This window comes from Pomacea canaliculata, linkage group LG3 (genome assembly GCF_003073045.1).
Source record: "Pomacea canaliculata isolate SZHN2017 linkage group LG3, ASM307304v1, whole genome shotgun sequence".
NCBI classification, from domain to species: domain Eukaryota; kingdom Metazoa; phylum Mollusca; class Gastropoda; order Architaenioglossa; family Ampullariidae; genus Pomacea; species Pomacea canaliculata.
This window is the reverse complement of record NC_037592.1, coordinates 30305951-30327801: the sequence shown is the minus strand read 5'-3', so window position 1 is coordinate 30327801 and position 21851 is coordinate 30305951. Positions and strand designations below refer to the sequence as shown.

General features: G+C 41.3%; 1 protein-coding gene across 3 annotated transcripts in view; it reads left to right on the top strand.

Annotated features, from left to right (window-relative positions):
* Positions 1–21851, top strand: part of LOC112559415 (protein inturned-like) — a 48109-nt gene that overhangs the window by 3727 nt on the left and 22531 nt on the right. Inside the window, exons 1-2 of one of the 3 annotated variants that reach the window (XM_025230655.1) lie at positions 2589–2995; positions 17665–17940. The gene's annotated coding sequence lies outside the window, so the exon portion shown is untranslated. Of the gene's footprint in view, positions 1–2588; positions 2996–9121; positions 9915–17664; positions 17941–21851 lie in introns of those variants that run through there. The other 2 variants (XM_025230653.1, XM_025230654.1) reach the window with 2 other exon arrangements.

The following is a 21851-nucleotide window of genomic DNA, read 5'->3' as shown; positions in this document are numbered from 1 at the left end:
AGTGCAGCAAATCTTTCATGTCGCAGAGTGCGGCTTATTTTAAAGCAAGGTCTTTGCTTGTGTTTCCAGTCTGAATCGGTCTCGCCATCAAGGTCAGGGCGAGGTCCCTCACGCTGTGAAGTACAGACTGAATCAGAAAGCCAGACTATAAGCACCAAAAAAAGCGGTCAATTAATGTACTCTGCATTTAATGAAGTGTTACGATACATTCTACGTCGAAGGGATAAAGGTAAAAACTGTGGAATAAAAACTAAAAAGGATGTTTGGCGACGGTTGGAAATCTTTATATCCATTCACATGTCAGTTCTTAATTACATGCTTTTCTCCCTTGATCGCAACAAGCGCCACGCATTGTAAGCGGGCAAAGGATGTGACGTCTGTGCGCAGCTCGAGGCAGTTCTTTCAAAGTGTATTGAGTGTGATGTCACCATCGTGAACCAGGATAGAAAGCGCTGGAAGGGCTCAACAGAGTAAACATTAAAGAACATTAAAATGCTCTAATGAAGTGCTGCAAAAAAAGAAAAATAAAATAAATAAATAAAAATGCGCAAACAGTATGGAATGAAAGGAAATTTCAGATCACTTGAGAGAGAGTGACGCCCCTTCGCCAAACTGACTAGAGGGTGGCTGCTCTCCCTCACTCTTCGTATTAACCCATCGATTTTTGTGAAGTTATATGTCTAATATTCATCAGCACATCTGTTACGATATTTACTGCGTTCCTGGGTGGATTTCTTAATCTGGACCACTTTTCTTCTTTTTCTGCGCCATTTTATTTCAACTGTCATATCTGCGCCATCTTGCCATTACTTGAATTTTAAATCTGCACATCGGCAATGTCGACTTAAAAATCTTATTACCTACCTGCAGCTGCTTGACAAATTTTTGATGTCAAGCTAAGCTCGTGTAAGCTTTGCACGCAGTACAAACCAGTCTGCAAGGTCTGACATCTTGTATCTAAGGGAAGCTTACAATGACCGTTAGCATGTTGGTCTCACAAGAGTTGTGTTGATTGATGGAACGATATTAAACACACATCAACAAACTTTCGACAATCGATTGGGTCATCGAGCGCACTTACCGGTGACAGTGAAAGGACATTACCCGGGAACGCCAGATACCTCTTTTAATTACGCATATTACTTTTGTTATTGTGTTGGTCATAGCCGAAAACAAACACCCGGATTGATGTCACTTGCAGATAGCTCACGGCGAGGTTACATGTGGCTATCCATCTCCCAGATATCAACATGTCATGGGCCACGATGTGTCTCGCTAAATCTAAGCGTAGCTCGTCTAGTCTTTCCCCTCTTTGCTGCCTGTCTGTTGGTCGCTCCGTCCCCAAAGTCTGTTGTCTCAGTTATCTGCCTATGCTGTTATTTTATTTTATTTTTTTAATGTGTCGTAACAAAATACCTATGGAAGACGAAGCCAACGTTTTTTCATACTTTAAAACCTTCTCCTGAACCAGTTATTTGCCTTTTCATGCTACCTGTATTGGTAGCAGAGAAAGCTCTGACACCTGAGCTCTCGAGCTCATCATTTTTATTTCGCTTCTTATGTGCCAGAATGAGCAAGCATTTGTTTGTTCGTTCTTTCATCCGACCGTTTTCGCCTGTTTGATGCTATGCAGCTTCTAAAAGGAATTAAAATATTATCAAAAGAGGTTTTCTATTCAGCACTGGCATTACGTTGTGAATAATTCATGTTGTCATACGACACCAAGCGACATGGCTGACAAGAAATGTCTTAGCTGACGGATTTATCGGCATTTTCATACATGAGCTTTTTTTTTTTTTTTTTTGATGGCTTCATCTTGTTTTTCACATGTTAAGTCTCGACAAAATACTTTGAGGAGCTTGGTTTTCCATATCTTGCCCAGAGTTTTATGTTAAAATGCTCTTTTTTATTTTTTTTTTTTTATTAAGAGACCCCGTGTCATTTGCATCTCATATGGGTAACAATCCCAAGTGAAATTAATCCCTCCAAAAGAAGAATCTTACTAGTGAACACTGTACGGTATTAAAAAAGGGAACGATCGGCGAGAATGAGAAAAGAACAGAAAAGAATAAGAAAGGACAGGAAGTGAAAGAGTGAGGCAGGAGAATGAAAATCCTCCTTACGAATCGTAACTTTATCGGCTGGGTAAACTGACAATCGTTTTACGAAATCAGATTACAGTCAGCGTTAGTTTGATTTTTCCGAGTTTATCTATGCATCGACCTTTTGTGGACACGCCCCTCAGAACATGTCCTATGTCTTGTGGTTACTCCATGATGTCAAGAGCATGTGTAGATTTTTCTGCATGGACTTCTCTGTTTGGTACAAATTTTAAAAGAAACATTTCTTATGAATGCCAGTATTTGTTAATACCTGATTTTTTTTATAAAAATAGCTATCATTTCTGTTTTTCAAAACTGCACTAAACGCTCTTACAACTGTTGATATCTAGACACATGTAGGTGACAAAAATGCATTCAAATATACCTGACCAGGAATATGTCCGTGCATGGGTGTGGTAGGAGAGGGTGAGTGTATTTGTGAACGCATGTGCTTTTTGTGCGTGAGAAGGATATAGAAAGGGGGGGGGGGGGTGTCCTTCATGAGGATGCGCGCGCACTTCAAGAAGCATGGAAAGAAGAGTGTTCTTGGTGCATGTTTAACTCTCGGTTCAGCGTGTCTAGCTTAGTGGCTTGACCTGCGCTCCCAACCCCTAGTTAGACCACTTTGCTTACTTTGTTTACCAGCTAATCAAGTGCGGATTACGCTCGGCAGAGGGGATTACCTCTCCGATGAAGCATACAACCGAGCAGATAACATCAAAAGTCGGCTAATCCGCAACACGAACAGTCATTAGGCCCCACTCTTTGAACGCCAGGGTTCGCTAAACAGCAGTCGACAAACAAAAGGGTGGCAGAAAGTTCCTTTGGCACCTCTGGCCACACTTCCCTTGCGTAACCTTAGAAGATTGACATCGGAAGCACTGTACTTACAGGTCAGAAGGTTTCCTTTGACTGTGTGGCTCCTCTAGTTCCTGACACAGCCGCCAGACGGATTTAAAACGACCTTCCTGACATCGCAAGTTTTGCAAAATTCATATTGCAGTTTGGTTTGTTGGTTTTAGTTTAGCTTTGTTTGTTTGGTTGGTTGTTGTTGGTGTTTCATCTAGACGTTTGAATTGCAGTTAACGTTTATAAATAAAAGCTTCTGTGTATTTACTGCCAGTAGGAAGTAGACGAAATTTTTTAATATATACCATAATAGTCATAAATATCACACACAGACATGTATAATTACATACACGTAGAATACACACATACAAATATATATGTCTTAATACACGTAAATATGTATATTTTTTGTTGTAGGAAAATGATCGTTAAAAACACAGCTTCTCGCGAGTTATCACTTTCTCATCGTTTTAATCATCGTCATGGTCAGTTTTCATAATCATCATCATCGCCATCGTCGTTGTTGTCATCGACTTCTTTATTATTTAAATCCCCATCCAGGAAAAGTTGTAAGTGGCATGTATTGACGGGTGTAATTAAGGTGATTGTAACTGTCATTGGAGGATTTAAAATGTTTGAAAATCAAAGACTACGCTGGCATTCATTGCAAAAAATGGTTGTACGTTTATTAGTTGAGGGAGAAGCAGACTTTGCAACAAAAGAGGCGAACCAGAGAGAACTTTGCTCAGTCCACTTTAGTGAGATCGAATACACAGCATCAGCAACGCCAGCGGCAAGAAACCCTTTCAGTATATTCGATCTTTCGATCAGAAAACAGTTGTGTGACTGTTCTTGCGCAGGAATGTTAGAATGGAGAAGGAAAGTGAAGGAGAGAAACCACGTACAGAGAGGGAAAAAAATGAGGAAATCAATCTTTTAATAGACAAAGTGGTAACGAATGGAATGAGTGCTGGATCAGCTAGGACTCACAGCTGACTACCTGCCTACCTATATATATATATGCGATACGAATGTACGTACGTACATATCAAAAAAATGAAGAAAAATGAAAAAAAAAACTAACATAATCACAAATCAGATTAATAAGTGGTACATGTTAAATGTCTATGAAAAAGTAAAAATAAATAAACAGGTGCCATAACATAAGCTAATGTCCTAATATACCTCTTTGTTACTGGAGAACTGACTGTATTTGTAAGAAGCAAGAGAGAGCGGAGAAGACACTTAAATGAACTGTATATCCCGCTTACTGAAGTTGTCAACTACTTTTTTATATCTTGGTGACGGCCCGATGTAAACTTGATCCTGTTTCTTGTCACCTGTACAGGTGTTTTCCTTTGACAACTGGCCTCCCCATATGTTGTCGACTTAAGTTCTTGAACTGTGAGTTTCGCCTACGATTATTCTTGCGGGAATGTTCGCCAAGGACAAGCAAACATTTGGTCTAAAGTGAAATGTCGTGTTTTCGATTTTACCATTCTTAATGCATTTGCTTCTACATTTATGTCTATTTTATGTTCACAACTGTTAATTTTTTCCCTACTACTATGATACATGTTCAAGCGAATTAAGTTAGGCCCCAGACATTGCAATGAGTACAAAAGAGTTTGTTGTGCTCACTGAAGTCTTTGATTATAAACAAGAAGGGTAAATAAAATTAAAAATAAAAACCAAGCCTTTTTATATGACATCTTAGTCTAATGCTAGAATTTATATAAGGGACGATTAACCTTTTAATGATCCGGACGGACACCTGACCTCAAGAGGAAATCAGTCCCAGAATATCTTGACAAAAACTACATTATTTAGCACCTAATATATACTTTTAATTCCGGACATGGTAAGATGACTCTTCATTGTTAAGATCAGTGTTTTTACGACAAGCACCTGAGGTCAGAAGGAAACCGTGGGCGAGAGTTTATAGTCCAAGATGGCTACCTCTCCTCCTGTTTTCTTGCATACGATGGTACACTACTGCTGGTCCCAGATTAATTAGCGTCAACACAACCGAGCATGAAAATATGTTCAGTTATTCACTTGCAAACTTCCCCGACTACATGACATTTGAGTAGATACAGCACCTGGAGACCTGCTGAAGTGCACTGTTTAGTCAAGGGTTCCCTTAGAGACCTAAATCAGGCGATTGCCGAGTTCTTTGATCTGATTTTTTTCCGACAACTGGTCTCTTTGTTGTATAGGAGAGATAAAAAGATTTTGTCCCTCGGGTAAACACGACGGCAGTCCTTAAAGTAGATTTACAACATTTTCCCTGACAATAGGAACACGTACAGCACAGTTACTTACACCATTTTGGGGGAACAGTATCCTATAGTTAGCTACGCTGGTATGCTGATAGAAAAAAAGGTTGCTTTGTGAAATATAAAGAATGCGTTCTGTGCAGTTTTGAAAGTGGTACCTTACTGTTTATAAAACAAAGGATGTATATATCTCCCTCTATATAGTGCAAGAGCTATATGCATAAAGTTATATCAGGGTCAGGGTTATAAAACATCTACTGATTTACTTATCCCATCAACATCGTAAATGAAGTATAATTGTTATGCTCAGCGTCTTTTTTTATAATTTCACATCTATAAAAAAAATTATGCTTACATTAAGTTCTTGCCAACCTGAGTCAAATATCCTTGGAGGTGCACAGTGGATCGACCTCACCTCACTAAACCTGGCGTCATTAAAGGTCACACCCAAAGCGAGAGTTTCGAGAATATGCAAATGAGATTTTGTCGTGACAGCGAACCTACTTTTGTAGAATAGGTAGTCTTGACCTCATTCACAAGGCAGGTGAAAATATATCTTTAGCCAGTTTCGCTGTTGCATGACTTTGGAAAATGTAGAGTACTTTCTGACTGATTCTAAGCAACTTCCGCTTGATCACTGAGCTACTTCCGCTTATTGATTGTGAAAAGGCACACTTCAGTGAGTAAGGGTGGTGGGAGCAGTACTCACTTGCAGGATCAGGAAAGCAGATCACCACAAGATGCGCATGCTTCCTAGCTTTGTTGTCACGTGACGCCAACAGGAAAGACATCAGGACTATTCAGGGATCCTTTTTACGTCATGAGGGTCTCAGCCAATGGGAGTGGTGGGATCATTTGTTAATTAAGCGTATCTGTGTACAAACGTGTCATCACGATTTTGACCTCTTTCTGCAAACTGTTATATTTGTAGTTGTGTATTTCAAAAACAGGAGTAGGTTCGGGAATATGTAGAGACAGAAAATAACTCCATTTCAACTTAATTTCCTATCGGGTTATCGGGATCCAGAATTGCTCTGGAAGTCCGTTATCATAAGATGTCATTTCGTTATCCTAATTAAGCAATTTTTTAGCATGTTATAGTGACTAGATAGATGCAGGGAGAGACTTTATTTTGAGAATGTTAGTTATAACTTTGAAGTCTGCTGATGATTGGTTTAAAAAAAATAACTAACCAGACACTATCGAACGTGTGACTGGCAATTTGTTTTAAATTTAACTGTCGAGCAAATATTTTTCAGACAGACCTATTTGACTTGTGACCTATTTCGAAGGCCCTCAAGCATGCAGCCTCAGTGAGCCATCGTTTACCAACAGTTCATGGCACCCTCTATCCAAACAAAGCTTGGCGTGTGGTGCTTGGTGAGGGTTTGTTCCCCCCTCCTCACCTTAAGCCCAGGAACAACGCGAAGTGTAAGTGAGTTCAAACTTTTATCCGCTGTCACAAAACAAGTGGCGGCAGGTCTTAACTGTAAACTCGCGGCAAGGACCCGCAATCCTCTGCTACGCGTCCCGAACACGCGCCATCTTGCCCGCTGCCCGGTTGCGGGAGCGCCTTCGAGAGGACGGGAAGCGGTGGATGCAGATCCGTTCGATTGCATTTCGCTCGTCGCGAGCTCATTCCTCAGAGAACTCTGGGCCGTCTCCATGCCCCTACACGCTGCTCCTACCACTCTGGCGCTCCCCGGGGGCGTGTACACACCACGTCTGTCGTATTTGTCTGCAGCACTTGGTTGTTGCTGCGGCGATGCAGCGTACACAGTCAAGCCATATTTCCCGGCTTCAATATCGCACGACAGTATGCTGCTACTGGCAAATTCCTCTCCCGATCCATGTTTACTACGTACGGCCCGAGCACTGCTTTTAAAATTGAAGTTAGCCAAAACTAAAAAAAAGCACACAAGATTAGTTCCAAAAGCAACTTTTAAAAAAATTGTCGTTGTTTTATAATCCAAAGATCGTTTGAGTTTCATTTATTTGCGCGGGGGAGGGGCGAATATTTTTGTATCGGCAGTCTGTAGGAATTTCTATAATTTTAAGAGAAATCCAAAGGTTCTTTGCTTTTATGCCTATCTGTGGTATATCATTATGCTTACTCTGTATACTTGTTTTGTGAAGCACAAAATTTGATGCTCATGATTGCAGCACTTTTTATCAATCCTCGTAAATTGCAAAAAGCCTCTAGAGTAATCCTAATGTTTGCAGTCTATAATACGTTACTAAATGAAATGTAGATATTGACAATCTAATTTTAAGTATGTAATTATATACTGGGGAAATAATTGACGATTACGATTACAAGGGGCCCAAAGAAATCTTCGGCCCCGGGGTCCGTGCTGGATCTCGACCGCTGTGCTCGCATATACATTTTAAGTACAGGCAGGAGAGAGGGGAAGGTCTGTGAGGAAAGTGTTTTTGTGGTATTACTGGGGTTAAGAGGAGCGAACGAAGCCTGCAGTGACCCATCGCGTGTATCCATTGCATTCCGTAGACAAAGGAGACCTGAGTAGCGTGGAGAGATTTCGCCATGATACATGTTTTTAAAGGTCGTTAGGTCCTCAGAGGTAAGAGGCAAGAATGCCTGGATAAGAAGGCATTGCATGCATCTGGTGACCCGTGCCTTAAATTTTAGATATACTTTTGCTGTATTCTTTAGCTGAAGTGCCGCCTAGTCGCAAAATGTCACGCGCACTCAAGTCGGCAACCTTTTACATGCCGTGCAATACACTGGTCGTGCAGACGCACATATCATTTCCATGTTGCACCTACACACACCTCCCTCCTCGCCCTTCTTCCAGTGCAGGTGACTCTTTAATTACTGTAACACCTTGCCAGCGTGAGTGCATTCCAAACGCCTGGAAAGCTCGTGCGCACTGCTCTTGACCCTTGAATGACTGCCAAATGCCCCTTACTCCCCACCCACCCCAGACTCCTCTGTCCCCTCGTCGGTGCACTTGTGGATACATAACGTTCGGCTTATCTCCCTGCAAGGGAGCGTGAGTGTTCACCAGCCAGAAGAACTAGCCCGTCGACTAATGATAACTCATTGAAAACTTTAATTGTTGTGCAATGGTAAAGAACAATGAAGTATGAAAGACGTAAGCAGGTAAAAGAAAAAATAATGAAGAAGAAAAGAAAACTTGCAGGAAATGAGGCACAGAAAAGAAGCGAGGAAAAGCATCCACCAACATACCTCGAGGAACAAAAAGAAACCTGTAGAAGAATTATGCTTTCAAGCCTGACTGACGAACTCTGAAGTCGATGACACAGTACAGGGAGCTCCAAACTGTGAAATCCGATTTATTAAAAAAAAAAAAAAAAACAAAAAAAAAAAGTGACACACTTATTAGCTAGTTCGTAGGCATGCAGCGAAGAGAACCATTCGAATAATAGTAAGTAGATGGGAGTTGCAGCAGTTTGAGATCTCAGAAAGTCACTGGAGTAAAAAAAAAAAAAAAAAAAAAAAAAAAGCAAAAACAACCGTCATCCTCAACTTTTTCTGCTGCTGCTTCAAGTGAGGACTGCTCACTACTACCACAAGCTCCATTACAATCGTGTGCAGCCGATTCATATATAGATGTGATATATTCACACATTTATAATAAATAATCATATATTCGTCCCTATCATACTCTAACCTACTATATTTACGATAATGATGAAAACTGCTTCAGAGCAACAGTTGTCCGTTGAAGCAGAGATTGGTAGGAGGTGTTAGAAACTACACCGGTAAACCCAATCCAATCAAGAATATCTATCGCCAAACCTTAGTTCAGTCCCCCTCCCCCCAAAAAAAGTTCTTAATCAACCTTTAAAATGCTACCGTACCACACTTGAGACCTTTGGCTTGTCCGCGTGAATACATGGCAGGGAGCAAAAATATAAAAAAAGTGTTTCTCGCAGGCACACGAGTTCTACCAGCCAGGTGTCAAGGTGAGAAACGCTCGGTCACATCGCGGCCCCCGTAACAGTCCGTGGCTACAACGTCAAGGTACGCCCTCGCACAGCTGTTGGCAGAGCGCGCTCACCTGTCGGCCCGTAGACAAGCAATATTTATATCAGCCCCACCAAGTCGCCCTGGCTTGTCGCCGCGCTCTTGTGGCGTACAGTGGCCCGACCCCTGACCACGTGCTTCACTTCTCCTGGGTCTGCCGTGGGTTCCGACTTCTACGTGTCGCGACAACGAGCGTAAACCTCACACAGGCCGCCAGTGGCTACGACGGTGACGGTAGATGGCGCAGCGACCGCGCGGCAGTTTTATTGAGGGATGATGCTTCGTGCGGCCCTCTCCGGGGTTTGCATTCAAGTCGACAGTAAAACCTCAGAACAGGTTTTCTACAAAAAAAAGTAGAAGCTTAGGCCGTTGAACGCACTGAAGGAGAACGGCACCCGAGTGGTAAATGTTAATAATTCAGATACCTACCATCAGGTGTAGACAGGGAAGCCGGAGTTAGTCAACTAGAGGCTAATTTGATCGCAAAGACTTTCGTGATGATTTGTGACATTCTTTTCGGAAATTGTTTTTCGGTTTGAGAAGAAATTCGACACGCGTGTTTTCTGTGTGAATTTACCAGACTTCAGGAAATAGAACTTAATAAAATACGGCAGCACTATGTGACAGGTCCTGTGAGTCCAGCCTGGGATCTTGGATATGCTCAAGATGGGAGTAAGTAAATTTTATTTTTTTTTTAATTTCCCACGGGCATAACAATTTATTTTTCATAATCCCCGAGTAATCATAATCCTACTAGACCAGAATTAGATAAAGTTAACCCTTACATTTCAGCTGTTATGTCAGGAAAGGCGCACTCTGAACCTATACATCTTCATATTCACCCCTCTGGCCTGATGGTATCTTCATATACTTCTTTGTTAGCCATCTCACCAACACATGTTCATTCATGCACTGTTTCACATTAGTTGTGATTTATATACTTTTATTTTATCTACTGAGCACATTTTATGTAGAGCCACAAAGGCATAGTTATCGCGAGTTGAAGAGATTTTCGAATTGAAGTACTCTTTATCGTGAAACTTCATTTTTCGTCCACTTAAAAAGTGTGTGCTTAACTGTTCAGCGTTCAAAACCTGGAACAGGGATCAGTAAAGCGCCACTTCAGCATTAGTCCCAAATATAGTAAAAGAAAACACTTCCTTTTTTATTCCTATCAAAATGCTCCGTCAGTCATCCTTTACATCTTATCAGGCGACTTTCAAAGCTCAGTTTTGACATGACATCTCATTCCATACTCTCCCTCTCTCTCTCTCTCTTGCAGTTTTTCACCCTCTTTCGTTTTCTCCCCCAGGGCGCGTTGTCAATGAACCCACTCTTATCTGCGCAAGTAGCCTTTGTATGTATCTTATCATCCTCAAAGTTGTCACTAGCCTGTCGGTTTTCAGGTTTACCTTTGTGCACCTTTTCTGAAAAGAAGTACATTCGTAACTAAGCGTTTGCTAAGGGTATAGCTAGTGGAGGAATACTGGAGGGATAGCGTATAGCTAGTGGAGGGATAATATTAGCATTACTTAATTAATGTAGGCTAGCTGATATGTTGACTATAAAGAAATGTTAAATGTGTATTTTTTCTGTGTATTATTGGATTAATTGATAGCAGTAGGACTGTTGCCGTCATGTCTTTCTTCTTACATTTTGTGTTATCGTCATCTTCAAAACATAGTTTTAAAAAAATCCCAGATTTTCCATATGTATCAATAAAAATACGTTTATACGGAGTACCATCCAGATTTCAACAAATCTCCATTTTAATATTACAGTAAGTTCAGACTAACCGATTTGTGAGTTCTATCAGCATGATGGCCATCATACTCTTGACCTACACAGTCTGTGCTTAACGTACACTTGCTACCAACGATATTATCTTCAACGATGGGTGTTCAGCAGAAAGATAACTCTTTCAGTGTCTCACCTCATTTTCTGAAGACGAGCACTGTCATTCAGACTCATAAAGTGAGCAGGTGGAGCCTTTTCACCAGGGGCAGAGCGTCCACTCAATGGGTTCTTGAACGGGATGAAAGAAAGGTTTTCTCGGTTGACCTATTTACCATTCTTGGGCAGGACAAAACTGTCTAGTGTCGGTCCACTTCCGGCCGCTTCTTCAAGCAGCATGACGCCTTCGCGCATTATACAGAAAAAGAAGTGTCCGCAAAGATGAAATCATTTGAACTCCAGAACATCTTTACAAATTTTATGAAAGTGAGTTAATGGTTGGTGGAAGTGGGGCGGGGAAGGGGAATTATTCCCAATGTCAATTTTGTACTAAGAACAGAATGTTTAGAGAAATACCATCGTCCTTATCGACTAAAACTATGTAAGTTTAGTTTCACTTGGTTCAGGCACTCTGAATGAAATGCCGATTAGCAAACAACTGATTTTATGGTCGTCTTTGATCGGTATTTCAAACCATGACTGACCTAAAAACATATCTGACGGATCAAATACCAAAAGGTGTTTTACGAGCGTTCCTACTGTTAAAGCCAATATGGGAATGGCACCAAAGACACCAATGCCGCTGCCTGCACGAAAAATAACCCTTTCAAATGGTTTGCTGCTGAGTGCTGTCTCGTTCACTATTTCAGCTTGAGTACCTTCTTCGTCTCTTTCAACATGAGAGCGCAGCCAGTCAGCTTCGAGGATCGAAAACCAGATGATAGGTTTATACATCACACATCGTCGATTTTTCCCCTTGCCCTAGACCTCGCTTATGATCCTCATCGAACCGGGTTTTGGGTCGTCCTCTCTATCTTGTTAGGAAACAGAGGTGGATTTTGAATCTTCAACACTGGGAATGATCGTCAGATTAAGAAAAGCCTTTAATGATCGATCTCCCATACATTACAGAATTCCCGGAAATGAATAAGTCAAACACACGCCAGTGAAGACCACCCACGGCTCGCACTCTTCTGAGCAACAAAACAAGGGTCGACGGGGACACAAGTCCCTGGAGATATGGACCTGAAATAGGACCCTCTCTGGGATAAAGAAAAGGCTCTGACATTTGCCGTCTGCAAACTGACCATTTTGGACTCAATGCGCACTTGAACAAGAGGTACGCAGCAGAGAAAAAGCACTGTTTGTGTGCACGAGAGGCTGCCACTCCTCATTTAAGGGCTTCCAGAGAATGAAGTCTGGCCGATGGAGGAAAATTTCGGGGGTGAAAAAGGAGTTTCCGCTACTCATGTTTCGGTCACCACGTCCATCTGATTGTGTTCCCTGCAACTGTGGATGACGGGAAAAGCCTGCTTGTGGACATCTGGCACGTAGAGGCTTTCCAAGATTGTAAAAGTCGGCCTGAGAGAGAGAAAACGAACGAAGGAACAAACAACGAACAACGAACAAACAAGCGAAAAAACTTTATTGATTGGATCATTGGCGCATTTTAAGGGGCAAGTGATTTTACAGGTACATAAAGAGATAAGCCTTAAGTCGTGAGAATCACCAGTAAATACATATAACAACTGTCATCAATGACATTAGCTCTATACTTTATCTTACAATCCCAGCAGCCATTTCTCTAATTCAGGAAACTTAATTATAAATAACCATAAATAACCATAGGTTGGAATGGATTTGGCGTTTGTAGTGTTAAATAACAAAGCTAATGTAAAACTAGATGGCCGTCTAAGGAACTCAATGGCTATGAATCTCGAATAATAGCGTATGCCGGGCCAACAACAATAAAAGAAAGCTCTGGATCTTCAATACCATGATAGAATGGGCAGTTACGACACATTGCAGTAGGGTTAACTACATGTCTTAGGGCATGTGAGTTTATGGGTGAGACGCCTGCTCTAAATCAAGTGAGCACACTTCGAACACCAGCAGTAGGTAAAGTGTAAATGGACGCTGAGTAAGATTTAAAAAGCAACAAAATTTAGAGCATTCTTTTGGAATAATTTCTGATCGCTAATCCTGTTGGTAACCATGTTGAAGCCTCTAACAGAGAGGTCATAACAAAAACTGGAGAAAGATAACATGACCCATGGTTTTTAGAAGGTCATTTTAAAAGTGATCATGTTTTTTGACCAGATGCTTTTCTGTAAACTAGCAATAATAGTACATGCAGCTACATCGAAATTGGAACTTCAATAGACGCAGTAGCGGTACTGTCGTACAACAAATGGTCGTGTACAAATGTAACTACGCTCACAAAGAGGCCAAATTTGCGATATCACATTTGTATACAGACTTATATGTATACAGTATATGGCCTAGAGACCGTTAACACTGTCAAAGCGTCTGTGTTATTGTTTCTGTGTATGTTGATGTTCGTAAGAATGTTTCTAGAGAACAGAAGAAAGTATTTACTAACTTTTTAGAAAAACAGTATTCTACAATGAACTTTACCTAATTATTAGAAAAATATTGTGCTCTCTTCTATACCTTGAAGTCAATGAAGTTCAGAAACAGATCCTGCTGATGTTGCATGTGGTTTCTCTGTGATTGGCAAAGGTATTGAAGCGGCTTAGTATGACTTTGAACATAATTTTTCAAGATGGCTAATCATATAATTAATTACTTGCTTATTTTCTCATATCTAAGCAAATAACACTGTTATTTTCAACATGTGAAGCCCTTCAAAAACACCGTCTCACCTGCAGTTTGGACAGAGGTTAAGACTTGCCGCTGTGTCAAAAACATTAGACCTGTCATGGCAACATCTTAGTAACATGCGCTAGGAGTTCTCAAATTGGCTAAGCCCTTCACAAATTAGAATTTACGACAATCTACATGTGCATTTTCATAAAACACTCATTGAAAAACATAATACATTTTGTGGAAACTAATGACAGTCCTTCATATGCCTATAAGTTTGAGCTTAATTACAGGATTGACTCGTATGGCATTTAACTATAATTACTCATCTAAGCTAAGCTCGAAGGCTTAGTTTTACAAGGACTGAGTGGACCAGACAGAATATGTCTGAATGCTTTTTTTATTATTTACTCGGCGTGGCTGACATTTGCACGACAAATGCTTGGCGAATGCCTACTTGATCTCCTCCAAGTCCTGATCCTTAAATTTTGTTTTGGCGCCGGTTGCCTAACATTTAGTCATTCTAGGAGCTTAATACGGGGTTGAAAAGGCTAGTGTCAGAAGCCAAGGGGCGTTTTAAGCACCTAACATTAAGAGCTTACCGTAGCTCACAGAAATCTTGTGCGGAAGGATAACTTTGGGTAATTGTTAAAGAAAATAAAAACATTGTGGCGAGACGTTTATAAATGCTGTCCAACACAGCGACTTCTCCTGAGTTTCTTAAATGTGATCTCCTCAGCGGGTGTATTAATCCATGAAAGATGAAAACTCCAAGCTGGGCTGATGTCAAAAACTTTTGGCAGACTAGGAGATACAAATGTCGTCCTGGTACTTTTATAAAGAGTTGGCCGTGGTATGAGGAGAAAGATGAAGCTGGGGTTGAAATTACGAACAAAATCATGGGGGAAAACTGCAGGGGTGCTATTTTCTCCTACCGTGGCTGTCATTATTTTACCTTAGGAGTGGAGGTTTACTGCCGTCAAACAGATTGATGTATTCTCAACTTCTCACTACGTGCTGTGACTTTAATGGACGTGGACAGGGTCACTCGAGTTTAATCGGCCAATTTGTGTTGGACATGCTTTCGTTTTCTATTGCTTGCATACATTTCTTTATTACTTATGATAAAAGTTTAAGATCCACCGCAGCAGGTTCCTGCTCCTTGATAAAAATAATAAATGTTAGTAGGATTGGCTGGGTCGGCAATATTCTGTCCGGAACTCACATTAGCTCTTTAAGAGGCTTTGAGAAATTAACCTACGATTAAAAGTATTTAATAGCTACAATTATCAAAGTCACTATACTTGGTATAATTCGTTAAGCCATTATAATTTTTAAAGAGAAAGAACTTGTTGTCTTTTTCTACTTTTTTGTCCCTTCACGCATGTGAGTTCCATGAACAGTCACATAAATCACTGTTTTTAGTTTGCTTTTTTTAAAGCTGTGAAAGAAAAAAAAAATTCATCCCAAGGCTGAAATAGCTTTCTATTTATCATAGAACCCTGACATCAGTCAGATATTGTGGCCTAAGGCACAGCAATAGGCGACATCCATTTGCGCTCTTTCGACTCCAATCTCTTCTTGCCCTCACCCTCCGCTTGTCCGACTTCATCTTCTCTCACTTTCGCAAACTCGTATGCATGCAAGCTCACACCACCAAAAATATACAAAAACGTGCAATGTTCACGTCTTTCTACAAAACACATTTCGCATCCACTCCCCCTCGAAGAGCAAGTATCTTAATGGCTTCAGGTGTGTGGACTTTGTAGACGTGTGGCGCCCTCTACTTCATCAGCTAGCCGCTGTTTCGTGCATGGCGACTGATTCATCGCTCCACACCCTTTACATCCCCCTGCCCTCAGTACAGGCCGTGCATACGTACCACCAAGTGGAGTTTACCCAGATGCAATTTTCCCCGCTCTTGAAATCGCGGCACGACCGTGCCATGCTTGCCTTCAGGTTTACCCGAGCTTTAATTTGCGGGATAATTGTGTGAGACGATGTTTTATGGACTTAGTCGTGCTGTTACCTTGCATACACCCGCTCATAATCGTGTGTGTGTGCGAGTGAGCGCGTGTGTTTGAGTGCGATTGGAGTCATAGGACTACTACTTTCCTAAAGAATAATGTAAAACTGACAATGTCAAAATACTGTTACATTTCTCAGTTCAAACACACTTTCTCTCTGTCTCTCTCTGTTTTCTGGACGTAACATTTTTGTGAGGTGGGGATGGGGTGGGGGTGACACTCTCCTTTCGACCACTCCCTTTGCCTATTCAATAAAGAGACAAAGTTCTGCGCCTTTTCCTGCTTTCTCTCTCACATTTAAAATATATACACACACATATACAAACACGCAAGAGAAGTTACCCATTTAACAGTTTACTTAGAGGTAAACCACACCTGACGCCCGCCGTTCCTGGTCCACATCTACAGCGCCGAACTCACGCCAATCGCAAAAAGCACACCTGTGGTTTTCACGCGATGTTTAGAAAAGCTTCGAAGAGAGAGAGAGTACCTGCCCATGCTTTAAACGTCGTTGCTGACTTTCACTTCTACCTAATTTCAGGCTCATTGGGGGGAGCGGCGAGGTCGGGAGACAGTTGACGACGGCAAGAAACGCCGACCTTTGTCGTGTCAAAGTGAAGGTGTTGTTTGAATACACACGCCGTGGTGCCCGGCTGTAAGCGCGGCACCCTCACTTCCTTTTGCTTTCCATTGCCCCTCCTGGCTTCTCCCTCCCCTTCATTCTGGGTCATAATGAGTGCACAGGCGACGTATTATTATTCCTTGTCACCATTCTCCACATAAATCACACAGTGCTGAAAACGTGCTGCATATTAAGCAATCTCCATCCACGGAAGTATACCATAAATTTAATAAGGTACTCCTTTACGGTCAAGACCTCCAAAAGCGATCCCCTTTCACCTTTAACACACGCACTCGCAGGAAAAAAATCCTACTCTCCCACGCACGCACTCACAGAATTATAGAATACACGCATCGACAAGAGATTGGTTAGGGTAGGGTATAGAAAGACTTTGGTGCAGTTAGAGCATGAGGGTGGAAGTATACAGAGTCTATGTACAAGGAGAATTGAGAACATTTTCGTACAGACTGACCCCTACTGACTAGGGAAAGGGCTTGTCAGAGCGTATACCCAGTAAGTGCAAAGTGTGGAACTTTCAGAAGAATTTCTGCACCTGCATGCGTGTGGGCTCACCTGTACGTTGGGACACCCGTGGGACACCGTGGTTGCCCTTCACAGCGTTGACACAGCCCTGCCGCTGCTGTTCACCTGGGAGGCGGGAAGTGACGGGTAGCTTTGAAATACTAACTTGACATTTTGATTGTAGTTAGCCGCACACCGCTGCATGCACTACCTCTCGGAGACTGCTTGCATTGTTTTAGTTCAATATTAGTTTTACCTTGGGTCCCTTGTTAACGCGACGAGACAGTGTAAATGTTTATTTTGTAAGAAAAAGAACAAAGTTTGAATGTAGATGTTTGGTGAAGTCAGTGTACATGGGACCTTACATCTGTACTGATTAGGATCGCGGATTCTCTTCCTGTGGGAAAAGTATTCTATATGTACATTGTCTTGTTTTCTCGAACGACCACATTATTACTTCCTCTGTATTATATTTGATTGATTGCTTGTGCGTGCGTGCGCGCGTTCCATGTATGTGTATGCATTAGACTCAGTACTTATTCTACTAATTTCATGCTGCTTTGTTTTCTTGAATTACCCGTTTGATTCCAGAAAAAAAGTGTTTTAATGATGCTTTTACTTACAAAGTTTTGTGCGTTGGTGCGTGTGTGCGCGTGTGTGTGTCCGCGCGCGCTTGTTTCTGTGTGTTCAGTGTTACCTTTGACCGAGCTTGAGTGCGCTTAGGTCATGGCGGCCAGCAGGCGACGCCTTCTTGTGGACAACACCTGGCAAAGGTGAGCCCGACCTGTCTTCAGCTTCAGTGACCAATAATCTGGTATCTGCGGGGCTACAGAAACGGCCCAGAAGAAGAAAGAATTTGAAGTTGAAACAACAGTTCCATTTGCATCATGTTCCGTCTCGACAAACCCATATCTTGTGCTCGACCTGCTAGTGACTTCGACGACATCAGCACCATCTTGACTCACAGGTGAGGGAAACTTTGTTCTGTTTAGTCACGGCAGTCAGTTCTTGCAAGAGTCCCTCCCCCTTTCCATTGCAGTGCACGTGTCTGCTCATGTTCATGTAGCAACAGAACCAGAACCACGCGAAGAGATGAAGGGAAAAGAGAGAGAGAAAGAGAGGTTTTTACTTCTGTGTAATGCAACGTACCTGGGAGTATAGGAGATTGACAGAAACTAGGTAACCCTCCTGACTCAAGGCCCTTTTCAAAACTAGGTCAGTGCAGTTGACTAAGGAACATTTCATGTCGATGTAAAATGAAACCAATGACCAGACAATTCTGCTTGTATCAAGACAACATATCTGTTCTGCAGATATTGTTAACGACAAATCACTTTACGACTATTCACACACATTGAGAGAAACGCACGTGCATCAGTATTAATGAAGATATAGAATTATAAGAAGCTGTTTCAATGCGAGCTTAACATCTTATTTAATATATACAACCCTTAATGAAGACTAGCTATAGCACACAACTATATATCTATATAGGGTTAGTCAAAATAACACCACTTAAATGGTGAAAACTGTTTATTAAAAAAATATACATCATATGTGCAAGATGATTTACATGATGGCCTCAGCGAGCATTTAAAGCCCAAACACACATTTCGCGGGAAGAGATGACACCACAGTTTTTTAATAGTATTAACATCATTTTGGCTAGCATTTCTAAAAAAATTTAAAAAAAATAATAATAATGGATTCAACCTCTGGTTTATTCGTTCATTTAAAACAAAAATTATTCAACTTTGCTGCTTTGCTCGTTAATGTACAAAACTTAAAAAAAAAAAAAAAACTTTGTCTATTTCAATGTGATAAAATGTGTTAAAGGGAATGATCTAAACATCTAGGTTTCACCGTTTTTATATAAGAGTGTGTGTGTGTGCGCGCGCGCCTATCCCTGTAGACATGCATGCGGGCGTGTATGTCTGTACACACTCTGTGCCCGTACATTTGTTCACTCGCAGACAACCTTTAAACGGCATCATTAAAACTGCTTTACAACTGTTTTATTGGTTTCTTCACAAGCGCTGCAGATCATTATTCTCAGCAGAACGCACATGACAAGACTGGTTCACAATAAACACTTCACACAGTCCAATCCCAGAGGGAGAAAAGGACCCGCAATTGCCATTGTATTGCAAAAGACAGGTTTGAATCCCTTGATCCACAGCAGACTTTATATCAACTGCAGGCGTCTGGTGGGACACGGGTGTTCAGGCCGCTGAGATTAGGGGCGTCAACAACGGCGATGTTTGCATGTAATCTCGTCAGAATGTTCGCGAACTGCCCGGCCGCTCTATGAAGTCCTTTACGCCCAAACTAAAAATAATTGTAAAGATGCCCAGGTGACCTCTTGCCTGGTTTTATCTACAAATTTACATGGCGCCAATGTCAAAGGTGTAACAAAGGGAATTTTATCTCGCACAATAAAACTGTGCAGTGCAGGTAGAAAGGTACTACACAAGGATGAAAGTGCGTGATCTAAAATAAATGGCAGTAGGAAAAAAGTGTTGATACAAAAGCCATTAAGTTCCATTCCTGTCAGCCTAGACACAACAGTTTTTTTTTTTTTTAAAGTTGCTCTATGATCCTTTTTCCGCGGCGTGCTATTCGACGAAAAAGATTTTTTTCACGTCAATAAAAAAAAAAACTGTAAAAAATCATTGTTGTCTTAAATAACAACAGATTTGAGTAGCGTTGTAATGAATTTTTTTACAAATATGTTTTTAAAAGGCATTCAAGCTATATGTTATTGTTTCAAAGACATTTTGCCAGCATTAATTATCAATGAGCTGTCTTCAGACCTGTAGTGAATGACCTAGAAATGATTTACAATTACCTTTGTATCTTTGGCTTTACATGTTCGACATTTATATTTACCGTGTGCTCTTTCAGTCACAGTACCGTTAATTACAGTGTACGAGCTCGTTACAGCGTGACATCGCTAGCCAGTCACGCGAGGCTTAATTTCGCTTTTAGTCACGTGCCTTGAGGGTAAGTCAGCCTCGCTATGAAATAGTCGACCATCAACATAGACATAAATAGTGGGCCGATTCTATCTCTCTAACTTCTCACACACACACACAAAAATAGAGATTTTTCCATTTCAGAGTTATCATTTGTCGCTATTTAAAGTATACAAGCTTCTATGGTTTCCATTTTCAATCTTGTTGCAACTGGTTTGATGATTTGAATAACGCGTTAACAACAGCCTGGTTCATCAAGCATTACAGTTATTTTGGCCGCCATCTTCGAATCCAGTTAAGCTCTTCAACCCTTTGATTATCAAATATCATTATTATACAATAGTTTTTATTTTAATATTACATTTATTCCTTTTAAGGAATAAGATTGCAAACATTTTAGTAACTATTTTTGCGTAAAGTAACTTTTGTATGTGATCAAAACCATCAGAAAATCAACTAGGAAACCATCTTCAAAAAGTTTTTTTTTAACCACTACCACTACAAGGTAGGTGCAGGTGGGCAGTTCGTCAAAGCTGTAACGAATAGTATTTCTTATTGACTGCTCTCTCTCTATATTATATATGGGATATGGCAAGCGTATCAAGGTGAAATTTAAAGGCAATAGGCAAATATCACTCAGGACATTCTGTTTCGCCAACGATTCGTTCCTGTACCAAAACAATATTAATTGCGTGACAGTTTATTTATATTTATTATTAATCCATTTATTAATGTATATCTTGTTTCCTCCTCCCCGCTGCTCTCTCTTCGTATCGCCTGCAACATAACCACAATTTTCGTCTTTCGAGATTTTAGGCAATTACCATCTCGAAACGCAAACAATATAAACTTTTCTCCTGCCTTTTTTTTTAAACTTTACGGTTTTATAACACTGCAGGGATCTGTTTCACCCTTTCTCATTATGCTCATGTGTCTCGTAAAAGCAACTAAACGGTTGACCCCCGCATCCGGTTTACCCACCGACCAGCGCGTACTGCGCATGCGCTGAATAATTGACGAATTCATACCCTCATTGCCTCCAGCTAGAAAAAATGCCGAAAAGCCCCGGAGAACCAGTCGGTCGGGGTGGGCTCAGAGAGCTTTTTTTTTTAACTACCTTCACTTTTAACACCTTCACACCACGCACGGAAGGCTTTGCGACGGTCTGAGTGAAACTGGCCATTCGAACATCAAATACACCTGACGAAGATGCTTTCGCTCGAAGGTTTTCCGATATATCGGACCGCTCTCAGGTGTCAAACAGCAGCACCTGGCGTGTGTTGCCTGGACGTGCCATCTCGCGCCACTGCGGTGGTTCCGCGACTTCGCGGTAATTGGGTGACTGTGTGCTGTGGCCATAGGATATGTGTAGCGGGCGGAACGCTCGCCGAGCCTCCGTTTGTAATGAAAATAAGTTGTCTACTTGTGGATTTAGTTCTGCAATCTCGGTGGTATTTGTTGGGGCTGCTTGCTCTCTTCCGTTTTCTTCTCCTTCCTTCCTTCGAAAGCCCTCTCTTCCTTCCTTGATTTCTTGTGGGGTTGGTTCTGCCAATCTCGTTGGTATTTGGTAAGGGTGCTTGCTCTTCTTCGTTCTTCCTTTTTTCGACCTCCTGACTTTCTTCTTTACATACTTATGGAGTTGGTTCTGCAATCTTGGTGAATTTTATTCGGTCTTTTCCTTTTTTTCTTTCCTTCCGGGATTGTGTTGGTCCATGAAAGACCAACACTCAATACGCCTTAACCCAGTCCACTCAATGCCTTTTTAAATGTTAGCCTACTTGCCTACATATTTACGCCAAGGCTGATTTAGGTCAGAATTATTCATTCCTTGGAAATACGGTTAAGTACATTCTCTGTATGGCATGCTCATCGTCTTGTCCACAACGTGTTGCGGCATAAACTA